A 7,584-nucleotide genomic window follows, 5' to 3' on the forward strand; every position below is an offset into this window, starting at 1 on the left:
ATGAGGGGTGCAGGGCTCCAGATAGCCCCGCTGAATGATGGGAGTTTAGTGGAGCCTGCTGAAGCCCTCTGCGGTTTCTTCGCCACATATCAAAAAAGGGCATTAGATTCTGGCACGCTCGAGAAGTTTGCCTTGGCAGGGACCCAGGCTTTAATAGCCAGGGATATTTGTAGGTTATGAATAAGGTGCACTTGCACCGGGGGGAATGGTGGTAAGCGCTGGCGGGACGCCTGACCACAGACCCCGCCGTCAAGTCTCCCCTATGCCTCGATCCCTCCTACCTGTTCATTTCCATGACTATTGCGATTTCATTCATGCAAGACATCCAAGTGCAGATTGCTTGGGAAAGGTCGTCACACTCTTTTAAACAGCTCGCGAGAGGCAGGGCAGGAAGAAAAGTTTGTGAACCACCTTCTAGGGATGACATTTACTGGCCCTAAATGACTAAGATCCCAAGTACTAATTTCTTGTGTAGTGAAATAATGGAGAGAATCAATATTTAAAGGACTTTTAGTGTGTTTACTGATGTCAATATTCCTAAATCATTCAATTCCTGTGGGGATGAGCTGTTTCTTAGCCAATGCAGGTTTGGGTGGGAAAAAAAACAATTTAGATGTCCAACAGCTAAACTAATCATGATAGGTTATGTTGGAAAGGTTTTCAATACGCCCTGGATGGACTGGCGGTCAGTCCAAGGGGGTTACTGTGTGCCTTGCGCCCACTGAAAAGCTGTGATAGGCTCCAGCACCCCAACCCCCCGCAACCCTGAGTGAGTTAGTGAGTTTTAAATATTTTAAATATTAGTCTTTAATAAGCCAGTGAGTTTAACAAGGGTCAAATTGTGATGGCTAGTTGATTGGGTCAGAGCATCTCCAAAACTGCAGCTCTTGTGGGGTGTTCCTGGTCTGCAGAGGTCAGTATCTATCAAAAGTAGTCCAAGGAAAGAACAGTGGTAAACCGGCAACAGGGTCATGGGCGGCCAAGGCTCAGTGATGCACGTGGGGAGCGAAGGCTGGCCCGTGTGGTCCGATCCAACAGACGAGCTACTGTAGCTCAAAGTGCTGAAGAAGTTAATCCTGGTTCTGATAGAAAGGTGTCAGGACTGTTTCCTTCCTTGGACCACTTTTGATAGATACTGACTGCAGTTAGCTGCAGTTTTGGAGATGCTCTGACCCAGTCGTCTAGCCATCACAATTTCCTGCTTCTAACACATCAACTTTGAGGACAAAATGTTCACTTGCTAGACCCTTAACCCTCAATTAAGGGCATTTACTGGATGTGATGTTACTATTGTAATTGACTGAATACAATTTAGTCAATTGAAGGTTAAGGGTCTTGCTCAGTGACAACGAGGCAGTGGTCAGGCTTGAACCTTTGACCTCTTGATTACTTAGTAACTTAACTGCTGAGCTCATGACAATATATAGTTTTAAATAAATGCCTAAAGACAAACGTTCTTAAATAACCCACTCATTAAAAAATAGTTAGTGTTTAGCAAAATTTTGGTGCCTTGCATTTGTGGTTGGAACATCTGACCCCAAGATCTCCAACAGTGATCCTTGGGGAATTTTTGCCTCTGTAGTCACCATCCAAACTGCCTGTGTGTGTGTGTGTGGGAAGGGGGTGTACCATCTGATTAAAATCTTTTAATTATTACTGTAAATATTGGCATTTTTAGGTAAGTAGATGTCTTTATCTCCCAATTTAGCGTAGTCAGTCTGTCTTCCGCTGGTGGTGGATCCCTGATTGCAGTCGATGTGGGTATATTGCTGCTCACACATCCTCCTCCGACCCATGGCGCAGCCCTTAGCGGATGCCTTTTTCACCTATGCACTCTGCACAGGCGTCTCTCTATCTGCTAATCAGGGTCCTTACACAGCGTTTGAAGACCCCACCCGCATAGTCCGGTCATCCCGCCCTAGCAGAAACGTTTCTGCTGCAGACATTGCCAATTATGCCCGCTAGATGGCGCCCAGCCGACCGGTGGCAACGCCGGGCAGTTCAGAATCTCGGCTCTGGTGCGCTAGTGGAATATCCCGCTGCGCCACCTGGGCGCCTTGTCAGGTTGCAGAATGACAAATCCATGACTTTCTGTCTCAATGGTGTATGTAAATGAGGTAACACAGGGGTCAAATTCTTGTACGTCTTGAATGTTCCTAGACACTCTGGTCAACTCGTCCAAGGAAAAAATCCAGGAAATTATTTAGTTTAGTTATGTTTCAAAGCATTTCGAGTTGTGCCAAGCACATGGAAAAAATAATTACTTCTTGATGAGATATTTTCTTCCACTTACAGTTAGGTAGGGAGGTGTGGTAGGTTGAGCCAAGTGTTGGAGGCTTGCAAGAAGGACAGAAGCTCAAAAGTCAACGTGCTGACGAATAAAAACCAAAGCTGGTTGACATAAGTAACCCCATTGACCTCAGTCAACTAAAAGGCAGTTACCAATGAAAAAAGATTTAGACCACAGCAGTCACACTATAAGGATGTAGCCGCGAAGCTCCATAAGACTTTCTGCCATCTTCCCATCTCCCTTCCTCACCTCCTCCTGCTTTAACTAGGAGGCCCCTCCCCTCTAGGACCTGGCGGCTAATCCTAAAGCAGAAGAAATTAGAGAGGGCTTTTCAACACAGACAACAAATCACATCCATATGGCCATATCATTCAGTGTACACATTCATTCACAATACATAATGCATATGCAGAACTTAAATCAATAGTTCAGCTAGCAGCCACTCAGGTAACGCAGCTGGGATCTCGATTACATCGTATCGAGTCTCAGCTCTGCCTGCTGGCTGAGGCTGAGCGGCCACATGAACAACGATTGGCCTGTTGTTCAGATATTGGTGAGATTAAGCCAGATAGGGTGTCTCTCATAACTAATGCAATTACGACCTCTGCTGGCTGATTGATGGCGCCTGCACAGAGACGGGAAAAGAGTGCTCTCAGGGTGTGTCTCTCCGTACACAGTGCTGATCCGCATTGCACTCGTCGAAGTGTAGGTGACGAAATACATACGGTTGCTGCCCACGTGTCGGAGGGGGGAGTGGGTTAGTTTCGTTCTCCTCAGTCAGAGCAGGGATCGGCATTGGTGGAGAGGAAGCATGACGCAATCGGGCAATTGGACACAAAAAGGGGAGAAAATGCATAAAGAAAATAATAATTCAGCTAGCTTTATTCATTATTCTGCTCTTTTCTATCTTCAGGTACCTTCTACACATCAAAGTCCTGGACCAGCACCGACACCCGGATCATCTCCAGACAACAGTAAGTACCTCTTTATTTATTTATACTGTTTACATTGGATAAATTAGTCTAGTCTCCTGGTAATCAATACAGACAGGCTTGGTGATGTGTAAGGAACCCTTACATCATCACAGTTTCCTACTGTTCCTCTAGGGTTTTCATTTGTTGAAGACAATTTGAAATACTGAACATGTTATAACTGTGCTGATTTAAATCTAATGTCATGTATGTTGGTGCGTTAACACCTGTCCTTAAATGTTTAATTCTATCTAATATAAGCGAAAGATGCATGAAACGGGTGTAAATGGGGTCTTTTGTGTTTTTATGTTTCAGGAACATAAACAGCGTGTTAATTAGCCTGACAGACTCATTTTGCTGTTCCATACAGATGCCGTGTGTGATGAGGCTACACACTTGCTGCCTGATGAACTGCAGGTAGAGCTAACTCACAGAAGCGGGTACTGTAATTCCCCCAACCCATCTGCCTGGCTCTTTAATTAGTGCTCTTCATAAAATGATGACAAAGGCATTATGTGCAAGCAATATAACATTTTTAATCAAGAACATGGTGTGCGCACGGTGCTATTTTCTAATAATTACTGAATCTAGGATTTGCTTAATATGTGGTTGAACTTTGCTGGGGTGTAGAAATGAAATAATATAACAAACGCCATGTTTTACAAAGTCTTCGAATTAAATGTGACTGCTATCGAGATGGAGAGTAAAATATGTATGGAATTATGTAAATATAATGGGAAGAGAATGACAGCTACTTGAATTGTCTGCTGGAATTCCGCTAGTGGAAGACACAATGAGGTAGACGTCTTACTCTTGGCTAAAAACAAGTCTTAATGTTAGTGTTAATGAATGAAACGTTGTTGTTTTGACCACATTTATTGCTAACAAGTGTGAGAATCCATTATACTGTATAAGATGCATTTAATTTACATGCTTCTAAATCGGGGTTGACCCCGACTAGACGTCATTGAGATGAATTGGATTGCTGTATGAAAGCCGGGCCTTTCTACCCAACACTCACTCTCACTCACTTTCACTACACGATTTTTGCCCTGATTTTCGCTCGGCGACTGGATTGAGTTTTCTAGCAGGTCAGATATCTGATCTCAGATGTGCGACTGGGAATGAGTGACATGTCGAACAGCCAATGAGAACGCAGGATACTGCGTGAGGGGAAACGCAGGAGGGAAGTGTAAACACTGGGGCAGGGGCTTAATTAATATAGTTTATATCAGGACACACCGGCACACACACGTTTTACAGTATTTCTGACTTGATCGTCCTCTACAAAACATAACACCCACGCTGCATTGCAAAATTATTAATTAACCTCCAACTTACTACAGAACAAGCCATATACTGTTCGTGTTGTCAAATCCACTCAGATTCATTTATTTTCCCTCTTTGATTTTACGCTGCACATCAGACCACAAACACTGATCTCTCGCTATTTGTTGACGTGCATTTTTGGACGTGGTATCATTAAACTCCCTCGTCACTTCTCACGTGTGTTTTTGTAAAGAAGAAAAAATAATGGAGACCAGAGAAGCTCGCCTGCGATTCCAGTTGGTGATGGATCGTGTAGTGTGAAACCCCCTATCGCCGACCAGTCGTGTAGAGTGAAATACACACCGACTGAAGGACTCCCGAGTGCAAGAGATTCAGTCATGTAGTGTTAACTGTACAGCGACCTGACGACTTGGAAAGTCGTGTAGTGTGAACTTGGCATTATCTAATTAGGGTCGGGGGGTGCCAGCTTTTCAATGGGCGCAAGGCACACAGTAACACCCTGGACGGGGCGCCAGTCCATCGCAGGGCAGGCACACACACACCTATTCACCTATAGGGCAATTCAGTGTCTCCAATTAATCTGACTGCATGTTTTTGGACTGTGGGAGGAAACCGGAGCTCCCGGAGGAAACCCACGCAGACACGAGGAGGACGTGCAAACTCCGCACAGAAAGGACCCGGACCGCCCCGCCTGGGGATCGAACCCAGGACCTTCTTGCTGTGAGGCAACAGTGGTCTACCCATGGGCGCCCAGGTGGCGCGGTTTCGAAACTCGGTGTTGCCACCGGTCGGCTGGGTGCCGTCTGGCGGGCATGATTGGCAGTGCCTGCAGCAGATACTGATTGGCCACTGTATCTGCAGGATGGGGGCCGGACTATGTGTGGGTGGGTGGGTCTTCATACGCTGTGTTTGGAGGAAGAGACGCCTGTGCAGAATGCAGGGGCGAGAAGAGCAGGGCTGTGCACGTGTCGGAAGAGGCGTGTACGGTGACGTGCTCTCCTCGGATGCAGTCTGGTATCTCTCAGCAGCGGAAGACCACCGTGCCACCCTCTTACCCAACATATTCTTTTTTGATTCATGTGAAAGGAAATCATTGTCATATTAAGTGGACTGGAGGCTGTTATACCCTCAAAAGGTGTGTGGAGGGACAATGTCATATTCATATAGTTTAGGGACATACTTTTGGCGATACAGTGTACATTGTTTCCTTTATAAAGTTTCAAGTCTTGCCAACTGTTTAATTGGGTTAGATTGCTTTTATTTTAACCCACTCCAGTGCTTTTGTTTTTGAACCTGAGCTCCATCCAGCCACACGTCTTCTGCCACTGTGTTGGAGAGTATTCCAAGTATACGATAAAAATGCCTTTACTTGTGTTGATCTGAAATTACTCTTTACAGTGCAGCATTGGTAAATCATTACTGCGTTTTTACCAAACTGAAAGACCTCACAAACATATTCATGCCAGGATCCGTATGCAAATGGCTCATACATATATTACCTACACAGGTATTTCCTGTCGACGTATTGTGTTTGTTGGTTAAGCAATGTGTAAATGTTAAAATGTCAGTAAATCATAAATATGTACTGGGGGTGAAACGGCGGCTCTATGGGTAGCACTGTCGCCTCACAAAGAAAAGGTCCTGGGTTTGATTCGCAGGTTGAGCGGTCCGGGTCCTTTCTGTGTGGAGTTTGCATGTTCTCCCCGTGTCCGTGTGGGTTTCCTCCAGAGCTCTGGTTTCCTCCCACAGTCCAAAGACATACGTAAGTGAGGTGAATTAAAGATTTGACATTGAACTTGAACTAATGAATCATGTGTAACCCGTAACTACCTGTCCTGTTATGAATGTAACCAAAGTGTAAACCATGACGTTTTTATTATTTTTAAAAAATCCCCTCATTATAATTACTTTTTAACCAAACCACATGTGCTACACTTATTGGCACCCCTAGAAATTATTAGAAACAAAAACGTAACAAGCATTTTTCCCATTTATATTTTACTTTTTAAGTTGATTAGAGTGTCTAAACTTTTAAGCAGTAATCCATGACTTCCTTTTTTCACTGTGGTATATAAACGAGGTGACACAGAAGTCAAATTCTATAAGTACCAGTCCTGTCATGAATGTATATAAGAACTGAATAAATAAATAATACATACACTGATCAGCCATTATATTAAAACCACCTCCTTGTTTCTACACTCACAGTTCAATTTATTAGCTCCACTTACCATATAGAAGCACTTTGTAGTTCTACAATTACTGACTGTAGTCCATCTGTTTCTCTGCATGCTTATTTAGCCCCCTTTCATGCTGTTCTTCAATGGTCATGACCCCCACAGGACCACCACAGAGCAGGTATTATTTAGGTGGTGGATCATTCTCAGCACTGCAGTGACCCTGACATGGTGGTGGTGTGTTAGTGTGTGTTGTGCTGGTATGAGTGGATCAGACACAGCAGCCCTGCTGGAGTTTTTAAATACCGTGTCCACTCAATTAGACACTCCTACCTACTTGGTCCACCTTGTAGATGTAAAGTCGGAGACGATCGCTCATCTATTGCTGCTGTTTGAGTCGGTCATCTTCTAGACCTTCATCAGTGCTCACAGGACGCTGCCCATGGGGCGCTTTTGGCTGGATGTTTTTGGCTGGTGGACTATTCTCAGTCCAGCAATGACAGTGAGGTGTTGAGTGAACTCCATCAGCATTGCTGTGTCTGATCCACTCATACCAGCACAACACACACTAACACACCACCACCACGTCAGTGTCACTGCAGTGCTGAGAATGACCCACCACCCGAATAATACCTGACCATTGAAGAAAAGCATGAAAGGGGGCTAACAAAGCATGCAGAGTAACAGATGGATTACAGTCAGTAATTGTAGAACTACAAAGTGCTTCTATACGGTAAGTGGAGCTGATAAAATGGACAGTGAGTGTAGAAACAAGGAGGTGGTTTTAATGTAACGGCTGCTCAGTGTATATGTATTGTAAAAGCAATATGATCATGATTATGATATCACATATGGA

The 7,584-nt window shown here is 44.5% G+C and overlaps 1 long non-coding RNA gene across 1 annotated transcript in view; it reads left to right on the top strand.

Annotated features, from left to right (window-relative positions):
- Positions 1 to 3,925, top strand: part of LOC134300845 (uncharacterized) — a 7,508-nt gene extending 3,583 nt beyond the window's left edge. The window contains exons 2-3 of the long non-coding RNA XR_010007375.1: positions 3,204 to 3,264; positions 3,577 to 3,925. This is a non-coding gene — a long non-coding RNA (uncharacterized LOC134300845). The remainder of the gene's footprint in view (positions 1 to 3,203; positions 3,265 to 3,576) is intronic.
- Positions 3,926 to 7,584: the final 3,659 nt, after the last annotated feature.

The sequence above is a fragment of the Trichomycterus rosablanca genome, chromosome 23 (genome assembly GCF_030014385.1).
Source record: "Trichomycterus rosablanca isolate fTriRos1 chromosome 23, fTriRos1.hap1, whole genome shotgun sequence".
Lineage (NCBI taxonomy): Eukaryota > Metazoa > Chordata > Actinopteri > Siluriformes > Trichomycteridae > Trichomycterus > Trichomycterus rosablanca.